Source organism: Monodelphis domestica, chromosome 4 (genome assembly GCF_027887165.1).
Source record: "Monodelphis domestica isolate mMonDom1 chromosome 4, mMonDom1.pri, whole genome shotgun sequence".
Lineage (NCBI taxonomy): Eukaryota > Metazoa > Chordata > Mammalia > Didelphimorphia > Didelphidae > Monodelphis > Monodelphis domestica.
In genome coordinates this window covers 34,765,372-34,783,372 of record NC_077230.1, presented here as the reverse complement: position 1 = coordinate 34,783,372, position 18,001 = coordinate 34,765,372, and the positions used below count along the sequence as shown (strand labels likewise).

Sequence of the window (18,001 nt, the reverse complement as noted above, 5' to 3'; positions counted from 1 at the left end):
AACAAAACCTGAAGGAAACAACCCTTTAAAGAAAAGACAGTCAAGTGGAAAAGGAAACCCAAAAACTCAAGAAAGAAAACTCCTTAAAATTAGAATTGGACTGATAGAAGTTAATGAAACCATAAGCAAGAAACAATGAAACAAAATCCAAAATTTAAAAAAACATAGAAGAAAGTCTGAAATACAGGCAAGAAACAATGAAACAAAATCCAAAATTTAAAAAAAAAATAGAAGAAAGTCTGAAATACTTGAATTGTAAATATGACCAGCCTAGAAAATAGACCCAGGAGAAATCATCTGAAGATCATCAGAATACCTGAAAACCATGATCAATAGAAAAATCCTGAATTCCATATTTTAAGAAGTCCTCAGCGAATATTATGATATCCTCAAACTAGAAGGGGGAAATAGAAATAGAGAGAATCCACCAATCTCTTCCTGAAAGAGAACCCAAAATAAAATACCCCAGTACTACTATAACCAAATTCCAGAACTCTCAGGCCACAGAAAAAGTAGTAGAAGCTGCCAGAAGGAAACATTTTACATATTGAGGAGCCATAGTCAGGATTCTCCAGGACATAGCAGTTTTTACATTAAAGGACTGGAAGGCACAGAATATGACATTCTGAAAAGCAAAGATTCAAAGGACTGCAACCTAGAATTATACACCGAGTAAAACCAAGATTAAACTTCCAAAAGGTAACAATTGCTCTTTAATGAAATAGAGAAATTTGGACTTTTCTCATGCAAAAAAGTTGAAAACAAAATTTGATGACTAAATTCAAAACTCAAGAGAAGAAGAATACTTGATAGTTTTGCGAAAGTTGAATTGAGTTCATTCATACCTGGCAAGATGATCATTGAAATAATTAAGACATCTATAATATTTCAAAGGCAAGCTAAAGCTAAGAATCTAAAATACTTAATATTGAAAATAATACTTAAGATTAAAGTATCTAAAATACTTAATATTTGAGCAATAAAAGGGGTATGCATCAAAGAAAGGAAGCTAAATAAGATGGGATGATATTAAAAGGGAGGGAATGGGAAAGAGGAATAAATGGAGAAGAGAGAAAAGGAGATCTAGAAGGAGGCAAACTATTTCTCCTTAACAGGCACATAAACAGCAAATCCAGTGGAGGAGATGTGCTTTAACTCTGATTGGACCTTACTCTCATCAGAACTAGCTCAAAAAGGAAATAACAGCCATATTCATCTGTAGAAACTTATCTTACCCTATAGGGAAGTAGGAGGTTAGAGAGAATAAGGGGTTGAGGGTGAACAAAAAAGAAGGGTTGAATTGGGGGAGGTGATAGTCAATAACAAAACATCTGTGAACATGGAAAAGCTAAGAAGAGAGAAAGAGAAAAATAAACGGGGAAAATAAGATGCATGAAAACACAATTAGTAATGATTATGTGGATTCATGAATGGGCTGAATTTACACATGAAACAGAAAAGGATAGCAGAGTTGTTTAAAAAAACCAGAACACCACATTATTCTGCCCACAAGAAACACATTTAAAACATGGAGACAACACACACAGAATAAAAGAGGCTCGAGTAGCATATACTATGCCTCAAATAAAGTAATAAAAGCCAGGATAGCAAATCTGATTTCAGACAAATCAAAAGCAAAGACTGATCTGATCAAAGGAAATAAGGAAAGAAAGTACATAATGATAAAAGGTTTGATAGATAATGAAAACAATATCATTACTAAACATTTATGCATCAAATGGCATAGCATCCATATTCATAAAGGAAGAATTAAAGAAGTTACAGAAGGAAAAATAAAATAAAAATATTACTAGTGGGGAATATCTCAAAGTTCCCCTCTCAAAAGTAGATAAATCCAACCAGAAAATAAACAAGAAAGAAGTTAAGAAGGTAAAGAGAACTTTAGAAAACCCAGACATGATAGACCTCTGGAGAAAACTGAAGGGAAATAGAAAGGAAAGCACTTTTTCTCAGCAATATGTGTGACTTTCACAAAAATCAACCACATAAGTGGTCATAAAAGCCTCACATCCAAATGTTAAGAAACAGAAATATTAAATCCATACTTTTCAGACCAGAATGCTAGAAAAGTGACACAAAATGCAGAAGACTAAAAATAAATTAGAAACTAATTTTTAGAATTAGAAACAATCTTTTCCTAAAGAGCAAATGGATCAAAGATTAAATCATAGAAACAAATAACAATTTCATTAACAACATTTATGGAATGCAAACAAAATTTATGGGATGTAACCAAGCACTACTTAGAAGGAAATTCATATCTCATAGCTTATATTAATAAAATAGAGAAACAGAACATCAATTAATTGCTTAGGCAAGTAAAAAAACTATAAAAGAACAAATTAAAAATTCATAATTAAACGGCAATTTGGAAATCCTGAAAATCAAGGGAGATATGAATAAATTGAAATAAAACTATAGAACTAACAAATAAGAAAAAAATTTGGTTTTGTGAAAAAAATTTGGGGATAACTCCCAAATTCCATGTTCCATATCATCCCCAGAGCTCAGGACAAGTTGAGAGGATGAATAAAGAACTTAAAATGATGATGGAAAACTATGTACTGAGACACATTTAAAATGGCCTGAAATTCTCCCCCTGGCCCTATTTTATCTCAGAAGCAGGCCTACAGGAGACCTACACAACTCACCATTTGAGTTGCTTTTTGGAAATCCGCCTATACAGGCTAAACCTTTTTGCCCTGCATATACCTCATTATTAGGGGGAGATACTACTATTGCTTCCTATATACAGGAGTTACAGCACAAACTACGTGAACTTTATGAATCTGAAGCTGCAGTACAAGCCGGACCACTAGATTTTTTTCTTCATGACCTGAACCCAGGAGACAAAGTGTATATTAAAAATTTCAAGTGTACTGGAGCAACTCAGCCTTCATGGGAAGGACCATTCCAAATATTGTTAACTACTCCAATGAACCTTAGAAATTCTCAGACCGTACTTCATCAGATTAGGATTGTAAACTGTAAAAAATTCCCAGACCCTACTTCATCAAACTGGGTTAATACTATTCCCCATTGGGACCATTCCCCATTTAAACAATGAAGGAATTTATATCAGGAATGTGAGAACTCTACTTAGATCAGGAATGTGAAGACCCCTACTCCACCCATACTTAAGCCTGCTTTAGGGGAAGAAACTCCTTGCTGAACAATGAAAGATACTTAAACCCATACTTATAGTAGGACAAAAATTCTTAAGCTATGCGTATTTTTGGATATAATACAAAGGGTGTGAACTTACAAGGAGCAAAGAGGTGAGAAACTTACTTAGAGGTTTTCTGGTGTAAACTTAATCAAAAATTTAAAGCCTTCTTAGGTGTGAACTAAGAATGGTCTGTCCTTTGAAAAACATCTACTGTGATTGGTAGATATACGGACTTAGGGGAGGTGACATAGGAGAAAATGCCCTTTAAATAGGAGCTCAGATTCATTCAGATGGTCATTTTCAGATGGAGGATTAAGCTGGTGGAGGCAGCTGAGATGATGCTAGCCTGGTGTCACTAGAATCCTTGCTTGGACAGATCTTGTGGTGAGTGATTAAGGACTGACTGACCTTTCTCTTAAGGGCTTAGGCCTGGGTTGGCCAGGGCTGCCCTGGGCTGGCCTATTCTTTTTCTCATTATTCCCCTTTTTCTCTCTTTCTCTCCTTTTCCTTAATTCCTCATTTGTATTAATTAAAATCTCTATAAAACCCAGCTGATTTGGGTATCTTTGAATAATTGGGAATATTTCCCTGGTGGCCACCTTATATTTGATTTAAAAACATAACACTGTAGTGAAAACATATTTCCTGGGGTCAAAACTTACTCATCCACTCATATCTACTACAATTTATATCTTCCACTATTTTAACTACTTACAGTTTATGGCATCCAACCATTTTAATTATAACAGTGCTGCCTCTCCAGCTCCTTCCCTGCCTCCTGTGTTCGATGCTCTGAGCCTGGCACAGCCCTGCCCTCAAGGTACACCCTTCAGAGCAGTGCCTTTGCCTGCCCAGAGGTTGCCACTGCCGCTGGAGTCTTAGCACTCTATGTGTGTGTGTGGGAGGAGTCCTGGGACCTTCCTTCTGCCTTCCCCTTAAACCCAAGTGTTCTTGGATTCTGGCTTTTTTTTTGGGTGGGTGTATCTTTTGGATTGAGCCCAAAGGAAGGGTTCCTTGGCTCTCTTGTTAGGTTTGATTTTCAGTCTCCTAGAGCAGTCAGTTTGCGATGGGTAAGGAAGGGTTTTCTAGAGGTCTGAACTTCTGCTGCTTCTAAGCTGCAATCTTCTCTTATATCTGTTCTTAACCATTTTTGTATGATAGATTTCTTTTTTTTTTAAAATATATTTTATTTGATCATTTCCAAGCATTATTCGTTAAAGACATAGATCATTTTCTTTTCCTCCCCCCCCACCCCCACCCCCCATAGCCGACGCGTAAGTCCACTGGGCATTAGATGTTTTCTTGATTTGAACCCATTGCTTTGTTGATAGTATTTGCATTAGAGTGTTCATTTAGAGTCTATCCTCTGTCATGTCCCCTCAACCTCTGTATTCAGGCAGTTGCTTTTTTCTCGGTGTTTCCACTCCCATAGTTTATCCTTTGCTTATGAATGGTGTTTTTTTCTCCTGGATCCCTGCAAGTTGTTCAGGGACATTACACCACCACCAATGGAGAAGTCCATTACGTTCGATGATACCACAGTGTGTTTGTCTCTGTGTACAATGTTCTCCTGGTTCTGCTCCTCTCGCTCTGCATAACTTCCTGGAGGTTGTTCCAGTCTCCATGGAACTTCTCCACTTTATTATTCCTTTTAGCACAATAGTACTCCATCACCAACATATACCACAGTTTGTTCAGCCATTCCCCAATTGATGGGCATCCCCTCATTTTCCAGTTTTGGGCCACCACAAAGAGCGCAGCTATGAATATTTTTGTACAAGTCTTTGTGTCCATTATCTCTTTGGGGTACAGACCCAGCAGTGCTATGGCTGGGTCAAAGGGTAGATATTCTTTTGTCGCCCTTTAGGCATAGTTCCAAATTGCCCTCCAGAATGGTTGGATCGGTTCACAGCTCCACCAGCAATGAATTAATGTCCCTATTTTGCCACATCCCCTCCAGCATTCATTACTTTCCTTTGCTGTAATGTTAGCCAATCTGCTAGGTGTGAGGTGATACCTCAGAGTTGTTTTGATTTGCATCTCTCTGATTATAAGAGATGTAGAACACTTCTTCATGTGCTTGTTAATAGTTTTGATTTCTTTATCTGAGAACTGCCTATCCATGTCCCTTGCCCATTTATCAATTGGAGAATGGCTTGATTTTTTGTACAATTGATTTAGTTCTTTATAAATATGAGTAATTAAACCTTTGTCAGAGGTTTCTATGAAGATTTTTTCCCAATTTGTTGTTTCCCTTCTGATTTTAGTTATATTGGTTTTGTTTGTACAAAAGCTTTTTAGTTTGATGTAGTCAAAATTATTTATTTTACATTTTGTGATTCTTTCTATATCTTGCTTGGTTTTAAAGCCTTTCCCCTCCCAAAGGTCTGACATGTATACTATTCTGTGTTTACCCAATTTACTTATGGTTTCCTTCTTTATGTTTAAGTCACTCACCCATTTTGAATTTATCTTGGTGTAGGGTGTGAGGTGTTGATCTATTCCTAGTCTCTCCCACACTGTCTTCCAATTTTCCCAGCAGTTTTTATCGAATAGTGGATTTTTGTCCCAAAAGCTGGGATCTTTGGGTTTATCGTATACTGTCTTGCTGAGGTCACTTTCCCCCAGTCTATTCCACTGATCTTCCTTTCTGTTTCTTAGCCAGTACCAAATTGTTTTGATGACTGCTGCTTTGTAATATAGTTTTAGGTCAGGGACTGCAAGGCCCCCATCATATGTGTTTTTTTTCATTATTTCCCTGGATATCCTTGATCTTTTGTTCTTCCAAATGAACTTTGTTATGTTTTTTTCTAAATCAGTGAAGAAGTATTTTGGTAGTTCAATGGGTATGGCACTAAATAGATAAATAAGTTTGGGTAGGATGGTCATTTTTATTATATTGGCTCGTCCTATCCATGAGCAGTTAATGTTTTTCCATTTGTTCAAGACTAGTTTTAGTTATGTGGCGAGTGTTTTGTAGTTGTGTTCATATAGTTCCTGTGTTTGTCTTGGGAGGTAGATTCCTAGGTATTTTATTTTGTCTAAGGTGATTTTGAATGGGATTTCTCTTTCTAGTTCTTGCTGCTGAGCTGTGTTGGAGATATATAGAAAAGCTGATGATTTATGTGGGTTTATTTTGTATCCTGCAACTTTGCTAAAGTTGTTGATTATTTCAATTAGCTTTTTGGTTGAATCTCTAGGATTCTTTAAGTAGACCATCATGTCATCCGCAAAGAGTGATAACTTGGTCTCCTCCTTGCCTATTTTGATGCCTTCAATTCCTTTATCTTCTCTAATTGCTACTGCTAGTGTTTCTAGTACAATGTCAAATAGTAGAGGTGATAATGGGCATCCTTGTTTCACTCCTGATCTTATTGGGAATGCATCTAGTTTATCCCTATTGCAGATGATATTAGCTGTTGGTTTTAGATATATACTGTTTATTATTTTTAGGAATGACCCTTCTATTCCTATGCTTTCTAGTGTTTTTAGTAGGAATGGGTGTTATATTTTATCAAAGGCTTTTTCTGCATCTATTGAAATAATCATGTGATTCTTGCTAGTTTGCTTGTTGATGTTGTCAATTATGTGGATGGTTTTCCTAATGTTGAACCAGCCCTGCATCCCTGGTATGAATCCTACTTGATCATGGTGAATGATCCTTCTGATCACTTGCTGGAGTCTTTTTGCTAGTATCCTATTTAAGATTTTTGCATCTATATTCATTAGGGAGATTGGCCTATAGTTTTCTTTCTCTGTTTTTGACCTGCCTGGTTTTGGAATCAGTACCATGTTTGTGTCGTAAAAGGAGTTTGGTAGAACTCCCTCTTTGCTTATTATGTCAAATAGTTTGTATAGTATTGGGATTAACTGTTCTCTGAATGTTTGATAGAATTCACAGGTGAATCCATCAGGCCCTGGGGACTTTTTCTTAGGAAGTTCTTTGATGGCTTGTTGGATTTCAATTTCTGATATTTGATTATTTAGGAATTCTATTTCCTCTTCTTTTAGTCTAGGCATTTTGTATTTTTGTATATATTCATCCATTTCTCCTAAATTGGTGTATTTATTGCCATATAATTGGGCAAAGTAATTTCTAATGATTGCCTTAATTTCCTCCTCATTGGAGGTGCTGTCCCCCTTTTCATCTTTAATGCTGTGAATTTGCTTTACTTCCTTCCTTTTTTTAACTAGATTGACCAGTACCTTGTCTATTTTGTTTGTTTTTTCAAAGTACCAGCTTCTTGTCTCATTTATTAAATTAATAGTTCTATCACTTTCGATTTTATTAATTTCTCCCTTAATTTTTAGGATTTCTAATTTGGTTTTCTGCTGGGGGTTTTTAATTTGATCGCTTTCCAGTTTTTTCATTTGCATTTCCAATTGATTGATCTCTGCTCTCCCTTGTTTGTTAATATAAGCATTCAGGGATATGAATTTACCTCTGATTACTGCTTTGGCTGTATCCCAAAAGGTTTGAAAGGATGTTTCGCCATTGTCATTTTCCTCGATGAAATTATTAATTGTTTCTATGATTTCTTCTTTAACTAAAGGGTTTTGGAGTATCATATTGTTTAATTTCCAAATGGTTTTAGATTTGGTTTTCCAAAATCTGGGCAATTTTCTTTGATTATATCTTGTATCACCATGTCCAGTTTAGTGTTTATTTCTGGCTTTTCTGGGAGTCCAATTATTCTTAAATTATCCCTTCTCCCCCTATTTTCCAGATCTATCACCTTGTCGGTGAGATATTTTATGTTCTCTTCTAATTTCTTGGTATTTTGGCTTTGCTTTATTGATTCTTGCTCTTTTACACGATCGTTGTCTTCCAGCTGCCTGATTCTGGCCTTTAAAGCCTGGTTTTCTTTTACAGTTTGGTCAAACTGGTTTTGTAGATGCGTGAATTTCTTTTGCATTATTTCCAACTTTTCCTCCCAGAAGGCTTCCATCTTTTTGGTCATTTCTGATTCAAATTCTTCATAGGTTTGTGGAGAGTTTCCATTTCCTTTGGAAGGTTTTGGAGCATTTTCTTTTATATTATCTTCTGTCTGCTCTGTATTTTGTATTTTGGCTCCATATAATGTGTCCAAAGTCGCCCCTTTCTTCTTATTTTTCTTGGTATTTTGGGGCTTCTGTGGTTCTGTGGAATTTGCCATTTCTGAATGTGGAGGATTAGTTTTTCTTGCCTCTGTCTGGTGTTCAGAGGCAGTCCTGGGCAGATGGTTCTATGAGCTTTCCCTGGGTTAAACTGAATATGCCTCACTGGAACTGGAATGGAAGGGTCGGACCACGAGGCCACACTCTCCCCCCTGGCTCGCTTTCCGGAAGTTGCCTTCAGAATAGCTGGCCGTGAGGCTGTTTCGTAGGCCTGCGGTGGGATGGGCTGCAGCTAGCCCAAGCTCTGAGGGCAAGGACTTTCACTGAGACTTGGATAGCAGGATCCAGCCCGTGAGGCTGTCTTGCCCGCCCTGAGGGTTGCTGTTGTTTCGACCAGCTCTCTGCAGCGGAAGCCCCAGGCAGTAACTTTCACCCGGACTCGGGTAGAAGGCCCTGAGGGTTCTGCTCTCTGAGCCTGGCCGGGCTGCGGCTTCTGGGAGCCTTGGACTCTGCGCTCCTACCCCTGAGGTCCGAGTGATCTCGGGTTCTGGCTTTTAAGGGGAGCCGTACCTTTTGAACCGGGTCCAGGTCCAGGAGGAGGGTTCCCAGGGTCTGTGCTGTTGATCGTTTTGAGTTTCGGCACCTTAGGAGCTTATCGTTTGAGATCGGTCGGGAAGGGTTTTCCGGAGATCTGAGCTTTAGCTTTCTCTAAGCCGCCATCTTAACCGGAAGTCCATGATAGATTTCTTTAAATTAACCTATGTGCTATTTTACTGAATTTTTTAAAATTGTTATTGAAATGTTAAATTTCATTGAAAGGTTATTGTTATTGAAAATGAACATGCATTATTTTTCCTCCCAAGGTTAAAGAACTCCTAAAGTTTCTCCATAGATAATTTCTCTGTTCATGTATGCCTAGTTAAAGAGAACTTGTACAAAAACTCATCTCCATCCATTCCCAATTTTCAAGCATTTAAAAAAATAGTATTTCCTGATTCTGGTATTCTTAGGACTTTGAATTTTTATCAAACAGTAACATACAAGATCCATTTGATTCTGCATGTTGTACACCTAAACTGTTCCATAGTTGATCATTGATCTTTCTTTTTATTTTTTGTTGATTAGTTGTATCTGACTCTATGATCTGATTTCAGATTGTCTTAGCAAAAATAAGAGTAGTTTTCCATTTCCTTCTCCATCTTATTTTACAGAAGAAACAGAAACAAACAGGGTTATGTGATGTTGCCAGAATCACACAACTATTAAGAGTTAGATATCTATTTCATAAACTACATCAAAAAAATTTAGACAATGTCTGCTTTGTAGAGTACTTTGAGATGTGGAATACATACTACCTTTACTTCATTTTAATCTTTTTTTTTTCATTATGTCTCATGAGATACTTGACCTTTTTATTACTCTATTGTGTTCTTACTTTCTTAACCTCTATTGTAAGGCAATGTTTTCAGAGTTTATTAAGTATGGCAGCAAAGTATATTAACTTAGATACTATTTGTATTTCATGATATTGATTCAGGCTTCAGAGGATTTATTTAACATTTATTTCTAATTATTTAGGTCTTTATGTAAAGAGAATTTTGAGAATGATTATGTATAGTCCCGATATGTATGCATTTTTCTACAATTACATTTAAAATATTTACAACATTTAAAAAATAATTTTGAATCTTCAATTCTCTCCTTCCCTCACCCTATCCCTCAGCCAATAAAATGGTAAATAAGCTCCTTTACATTTTACATATGTAATCATTTAAAAGGTTTCCCCCTGTCAATACTTTTGTGGAAGGATATTTGAACAAAAAAATTTTGTTAAAAATCTTTTCTTTCTTCTAGATTTAGACTCAATCATTTTCCTTCTAAGGAGATGGCTTTTTTTTTTATCAGTAGCCATTTGGGATTGTTTTGGATCATTGTATTGTTTAGAATAGCTATGTTATTCACAGTGTTTTACATTATGCCTGTCACTTTATACAATGTTGTTCTGCTAATTTCATTGTTTCAATTTTTTCTGATTTCCTTTTGTCATTTTGTCAGCAAAATGGTATTCCATTATGATCATATACCACAGCTTACTCACTCATTCCTGAATTGATGGATATCACTTTACTTTTGAATTCTTTGTCCCTCCCCAAAAAGCTGCTTCAAATATTTTTAATGTATATTCCTTACCCATTTGGTTTTTTATCTCTTTGGAATACATAGTCTAGTATACTGATATTGTTACATCAAAGGTGTCAACCTTAAAATTTCTTAGACTTATAAATGTTGGAAATTTCACCATTGGGAAATTTCATACTTGGAAAATTTCCTATTGATAATGGGAACTCTATTGGAATGTGAACCCCATTGGCATGGGAGGTTCCTCCTCCTCCCTTCTTAAGATTACTTTAGGACAGAAACCTTTTGCTGAACAATGGAAAGGGCTTTGACCAATGCTTAAGCATAGAACAGGAAGTTCTTTGAGTCATGATTGATTTTAGAATTGATACAATAGAGATACTTGGAATGACAGAACCAAGTCTTGGAAAATACAATTTCCACCCTACTCAGTCCTAACAGGATTTAGGAAGGGCTGCAGCATAGATCAAAATTTAATTATTCCAATCTCTACCCTACTCAGGGTAACAGGATTTAGGAAGGGCTGTAGCAAAGGATCAAGATTTAATTATTTGAGAATATGACCTCCAACAGACATGTGCAAAGCCACAGACCTCTGGGCGGTCCTGGGTTAAGCTAGAGCCACCATTGGCACAGGGAAGACATGGACAGTGATTGGTAGATGTGAGAACTGAGGGGAGGGAACTTGGATGGTTTCCTTAAAGATAGCGGGGTCTGAGGACTGAGGGTTGGTTGGAGAGTTTTGGCTCTGAGTGGTTGGAGAGGTGTTCTGAGAAGGTTGCTCTGAAGGAAGCTGGAGGTGGAGGCCCCTGAGACTGTTTCTCCATTTTGGTCACGTGAGTAATAGGGACTGATCTCTTTTCTTTGCCTCAGCTATCTAAGGGCTTGGGCCTTTTGGCCCAGCCTAAACAGAAGGGGTATTTAAGCCCTATTCCCTTCTCTCCCCTTTCTCTCTCCCTCTCTCTCTCTATCTCTAATACCTTTCTTCATCCTGTTTGTAATTAAACTACATAAAAGGTTGACTGCTGACTTGAGTTTTCATTTAGGAATTACATAGCTGAATTCCTTGGCGACCTTAAGTTAATATATATCAGTCTTTTAAAGTGATTTTTTACCTCTTTGGGCATAGGATTCAAATTGCATTCCAGAATGATTCAATCACTTCACAACTCCAACAATAATGCTTTAGCGTCTCAATCTTTCCACATCCCCTACAGTTTTGTTATTTTCCTTTTCAGTCATAACTGCTAATCTGATAGATGTGGGGCGGTATCTCAGATAATTTAATTTGCATTTTGTGCATAAATTGCATGCACAATGCATAAAATGCATTAATTTGCATTAAATTGCAGTGATTTAGAGCAGTTTTTGAATAAAGCATAGCTTTAATTACTCTTGACAGAGAATTTCATGTTCATATCCTTTGATCATTTATTAATTTGGGAATCACTTATATTCTTATATAGTTATCTCATTTCTCTATATATTTTAAAAATATGGTCTTTATGAGAGAATTGCAAAAAATTTTGCACCATTATGATTACTATATTACTCTTCATCTTATTTCTAGCTAGTTTCAGACCACTTCTTCCTCTGATTTGCCCTCTTTTCTGGAATTTGGCTAAAATTTTCCTGGGAGTTATTATTTTAGAATCTCTTTTAGAGGATTGATGGATTCTATTTCTATTTTAGACTCATTATGAACTATCACAGTGTCCCATGGAGTTATTGGTTTCCACTTGCTTATCTTTAAGGCATGATTTTCTTGAGTAAGCTTTTGTAATTGCTTTTTAATTTCTCTAAATCTGTTTTTGTGTAAAGTACTTTTCCTCAGTGAATTTTTATATATTTCCAAAGGCCAATTCTACCTTTTGAGAAGTTCTTTTCTTCAATGCATTTTTCCATATCTTTTTTCCATTTGGTCAATTCTGCTTTTTAAATAGTTTTTCTTTTCATTGGATTTCTGTGCCCCTTTTCCAATTGGCCTATTCTAGTATTTAAGATATTAATTTCTTCAATGCTTTTTGGCCTCCTTTTCCAAGGCATTTATTATTTTTTCATGATTTTCCTGTATCTTTCTCATTTCCCCCCTCAATTTTTCTTCTACCTCTCTACCTGCCTGGATCTATGTATGGGCAATGCATCAAAAATCTTGCCCTCAAATTTGGAACTATGCCCAAAGGGCGCTAAAAGTCTGTCTGCCCTTTCATCCAGCTGTAGCACTTCTGGGTTTATACCCCAAAGAGATAAGAAGAAAAAAAATACTAATACAAAATTATTTATAGCCCACTCTTTGAGGTGGCAAACAATTGGAATATGAGGGGATGCCCTTCAATTGGGGAATGGCTGAACACATTGTGGTATCTGTTGGTGATGGAATACTATTTGCTCAAAGAAACAATGAACTGGAGGAATTCCATGTGAACTGGAAGGACCTCCAGGAATTGATGCAGAGTGAGAGGAGTAGAACCAGGAGAACACTGTACACAGAGACTGATACACTGTGGTACAATTGAATGTCATAGACTTCTCTACTAGCAGCAATGCAATGATCCAGGGCAATGAGGATGGATCCATGAGAAAGAACACTATCCACATCCAAAGGAAAAACTCTGGGAGCAGAAACACAGAAGAAAAACAATTACTTGATTATATAGGTTGATGGGGGAAGTGATTGGGGATGTAGACTCTAAATAATCACCCACGTGCAAACATCAACAATTTGGAAATCGGATTTGATCAAGGACACATGTAAAAGCCAGTGGAATTGCGTGTGGGCTCCTGGGGGGAGGGAAGGGAAGGAACATGATTCTTGTAACCAAGGGAAAATATTCTAAATTGACTAATTAAATAAAATTTTCAAATTAAAATCTTGCCCTCAAGTCAGCAAAGGGACCCAGGTAACCTCCTTATGATCAATTTTCTGACTCTTTTACAATTTGTATTTGAGAGCTCTGGAAGCCCTTGCTGTGGATTCAGGTGTCTCCAAGGTTTCTTTCCTCATTGGGGCCTGCCTTGTTCTACTGTTTTTGCACTACTTCCCCTACATTGTTGCAGATCTTTCCTCTTGGTCTAAGCATGTTTAGGATGAAAATGTTTTCACCACATCTTTGTATTATGCTCCTCCTAAAATATTTGTTTTAAGGCATTATATCATAATTTAATTTGGTAGAAATCAGATTGCTCTCTGTAGCAACTTCACCACTGCCTTGGCTCAACCCCCCATTATTGCTTTCTCTTGATAGTCTTACAACTATTTTACAGTCTCTGTCATTTTAAAATTGAATTTCTCCATTTGTTTCTGCTATGGGGTTTGTGGATAATACATACAAATGCCAATACTTTTATGGATTTATTTATTATCCTGAATGTTTTTGGAGTTGTTATTTTAAATCCTTATATTTGGCTCTCTAGGGTTTTATAAATAGACTCATATCTATAACAGCTAATAAATTTTTTCTCACTGTGCTTTTATTATTCTCTCAATTTTTTTCTTTCCTTATTGCTATAACACATATTTCTGACACCATTCGCAAATAGTTGTGATGATAACAAAATCTTTACTAGTTATAATTGTATACCTTTATCTTCATTTGGGTTATTATTTTGAAAAATATTCTACTTATTCAACCTTTATTGTTATAATAAAAGATAATTTACAAAAATAGAAAAATGCTTGAAGAATAGTATACATATGAAATAAGCAATCATAAATTTAATGCTTACCTTTGTCTATTTGACAAGAAAATAAATCTAATTGTTGGACTTTTCTTTGCATCATTTTTTCAGAGAAGTTTAAAAGATATCAAGCTCCTTACACAAGAGTAATTTTCATATTTGCTTCTTCCTTTTAAATTTGTGATGAAAAAATCAGTAGTGTGTCTAATGTAAGGGGGAGGAATTCTAAAGGAATATCCTATGTAGATATACCCCAAGTAATGTTTATGTTAGGAGGTATGAGGCACAATGGATGGAGTTTTTCCAGCATTAAGTCTATCCTTTGTATTGTCCAAAAATAAAATAATTTTCAGACCTGGATATCATCTGACAGTCTTCCTCAACCTAGCTATGTTCTTTTTATCATCCTCAACATCTTATTTCCTTTTCCAATTTCTGCAAGGCAAGAGAATTCCAGTGTGGTAGAATCTTATTGTCCTTTATCCTTCTCTGTTATATTAGAGATCAAAAGCACCTAAAAAGTATGAACTATACTCTAATTTTTCACACACAACCTGCCAAAAAACAAAAAACCTTGTTGCCTTTTTCAGTTTGCTTCATCTGCCCTATGAGGGCCAGAGGAAATTGCTGTAGCAATGCCACATGCCCTATGTACTTCTCACAGGAATAACCAGGGTCCTTACTCTCCTGAAGGTATTCATACGCTAGGCACTTAGACATGTGAAGCCAAAAGTTTTATTCATTTCAAAAAATTTCTTACTTCTTAGTTTATCACCAGAAAATTCAGTACTTCTTTATTGCTTTGCTTCTTCTGATTTTGAAAGTGCTCCATTTGTTCTCTCATTTGATGAACATACAGTCAATTCACAATAGAGCTATCACATGCTTTCATCTTGTATTCCTTGTTCTCTACTTTATCACTATAGAAAGAGTAAAGGCTGAAGTTGGTCAACTTTTCAGATCTAATAATGTAGTATAAAGTATTTATTATAATATGTAATATTATAGAGTAACAATAGTAAGTATGTAATATGTAAAGAAAAAGGTAGACATGGAAAATATATTCTGTTAATGTGCCTATGAAATCAGAAAAAAATTATAGCAGCATAGATCAAGAAATTTATAGTTTGGAAGAACCTTAGTTATCTTTTATTCGAGAAACTCTTAACCTATTTTGTATCATTATCTCCTTTAGTAATGTGGTGAAGACCTTTTCCAAGAAAAAAAATTAGATGCATAAAACAAAATAGAAAGAATTACAAAGGAATTAATTATATTTAAATACAGGCATAGAAATTTAAAAAGAAAGCAAACTCATTGACCACAGGTATTAATAAACCCTTTTCTGGTCTGACTTATTCATTAGACATAGGAACAAATTAAGGAACAGAATAGTTAAGTGAAAGAATTAATGATCCAGAAATTTAGTAAATAAAAAGGCACTTGCTTGGTGACATTAAAATGATCTCTAACAAAATTCCCTGGGAACAGTTTTTCTGTGTGTGTGCGCGTTATGTGTGTATAGACATAGACATCAGCATAGATATGGACGTAGAAAGAAATATGAATGTATGCATAAATGTAGTATGGCTAGATGATATAATGGATAGAGCTTCAGACATTAGCTATGTGACCTGCATTTATATGTAGTATATTAATTACATAAATATATAGATGCATTTATGTTTATAACTATTTATACAGAAAAAAGAGAACTTTCCATTATGTATCCAAACCCTTCATTCCCCAATGACATTATTATATTTGTTTCTTAGATAAATTACTAACATAATGAAAATCATATGAAACTGAAAACACGTTAGAAGATATTGGTCATGACATATTTTCTTTCCCTACAACCTTCTATAGCATCTTATAATATTTTTAAATTCCTCAATAAAGTTAAATCTTTTGAAACTGGACAAAATCTCAGTGATCCCCTTTAGAATTCTATAATCTTGGGCCACCATTGCAAATTATCATGAGTTTTTTAAGAGTTTTATGAAAAATTTCTATAGCAATTTCATAGTAAACCATTCCACCACCAAAAAAAAAATCCATGGCAAACTTCTATATAATACAAAATTCCACAATTTATCAACTGTCATCCTCTAAATCATAACACATCCTACCTCATCTTTTTCTTTTCAGAAATGATCTCCCCAGGCTCCACCCTTTGTTTATCACCATCCCTCCTGTTACCTTGGTGATGTGACATATCATAAGTGCTCTGTGATCTTTTATTGGCTGACTGTTTGGCCCTATGAGGAAACAACAGATTCTTTATCCTGAATAAACTTTTCATTTGCTTTAAAACTTATAATTGTTAGCCAGCACTCAAAAAGCACCAGCAAAAATTGACAGATACCTCAGCCCAGATCTACCTTGTCTTTCCATTTTACTACCTTTGTTACATTTGGTATGCAGACTTCTTTTGCTTTCATTTGAGACTTATGTAATTTCATTCCCTGCGTTTCATAACAAGCTTCCCTAGCAACAACAAGGATGTACCCAATTGTACCTATCAATCCAGTCAACCAACAAATATTTATTAGTGCAAACAGTTCCTGCCCTCAAGGGGAATAACATGGCTTAGTCCAGAGGTGTGAAACAGTGCCAGGCACCAAAGAGTGGCATGGTAGACAAGATTAAAATGTAATTGGTAACTAGTTAACAGAATATAAAAAATGAAATATAGGTAATATGGCTAGAGGATTCTCTAAGTCAACATGATGTCTACAGATTCTAATGTACTGTTTTATGGTTTACATTTCCATTTGCATTTCATACCACTAAACAAAAAATAATGTATATATGCTAAGATGAACTAAAAAACAAATACAGGGTAATTCTAGGAAAGAAGTTACTAGGGAAGAAGTTGAGGAATGAAGAAACATTTGGTAGTGTACTCTTGGTGCCTAAGCTGAGCCATTAAAGAACCAAGGAATCTAAGTGAGAATTACCAGGCACTCTTAGCTATTATTTTCTTTTATTTGACGGCAACACTTTGCCTGATGGAACAATATGCTCTATTCCCATACTAAGTGGGATCATGGCTCTCAGTAGAAAGACAGTTAGCCTAGATAGAATCTGGATTCCTGATGAATCCTGAAAGGACAATAAAATAAGTGATGAGGAATAAGAGGCTTGAACCCTTTCCCAAGGTTATGGAATATTTGCATTCAACATCACTTTCTGCCTACATATGTTAGCAAATGAGGATGAGTCAAAGACTAATAAAAATCTTTGCAATTGAAAAGGAGGTTACCTAGGTTGAGCAGGTATGGGCAGGTGTACCCTGGATTTCTTTAACTTGGAAATAGGAGCTCCTGTTGAAGTCATAAGAACCCAACACCTTCCTTGTTGCCCCAGAAATTTCTACTATTAACATCCCTTTGATTCAACTCCTGACCTTATCCTGGGGACATTAAAAAAAATAGATTCACAACCATGGATGACAGAAGTGACAAAAGTATGGGGGGAATATGCACAAAGTAAGCCTTGTTTTAGATTCAGAAATCCAATTTGGATGAGAAAAAGCACTATCCACATCCAGAGGAAACACTGTGGGAGTAAAAACACTGGAGAAACTCAACTGCTTGAATCCATGGGTCAAAGGGATATGGTTGGGGATGTAGACTCTAAATGAACATCCTAGTACAAATAACATAATTGAAATAGGTTCTGATCAAGGACACAAGTAATACCCAAAGAAATTGTGCCTTGGCTGTGGGAAGTGTGGGTGGAGAGGAGGGAGGGAAATAAAGTGAGTATTGTAACCAAAAAAATAAAATTAAATTAAATTAAATTAAAAAAAAAAAGAAATCCAAATTGGACAGGAAAGAAAAGAGAGAAAATGCATTTGAGTATAGATCTGAAGTCAGGCTTCACTCTCCA

At 35.8% G+C, this 18,001-nt stretch overlaps 1 protein-coding gene across 1 annotated transcript in view; it reads right to left on the bottom strand.

Annotated features, from left to right (window-relative positions):
* The window catches only part of LOC130453627 (neurabin-1-like), a 189,704-nt gene that overhangs the window by 103,460 nt on the left and 68,243 nt on the right, over nt 1-18,001 (bottom strand). The window lies entirely within an intron of this gene.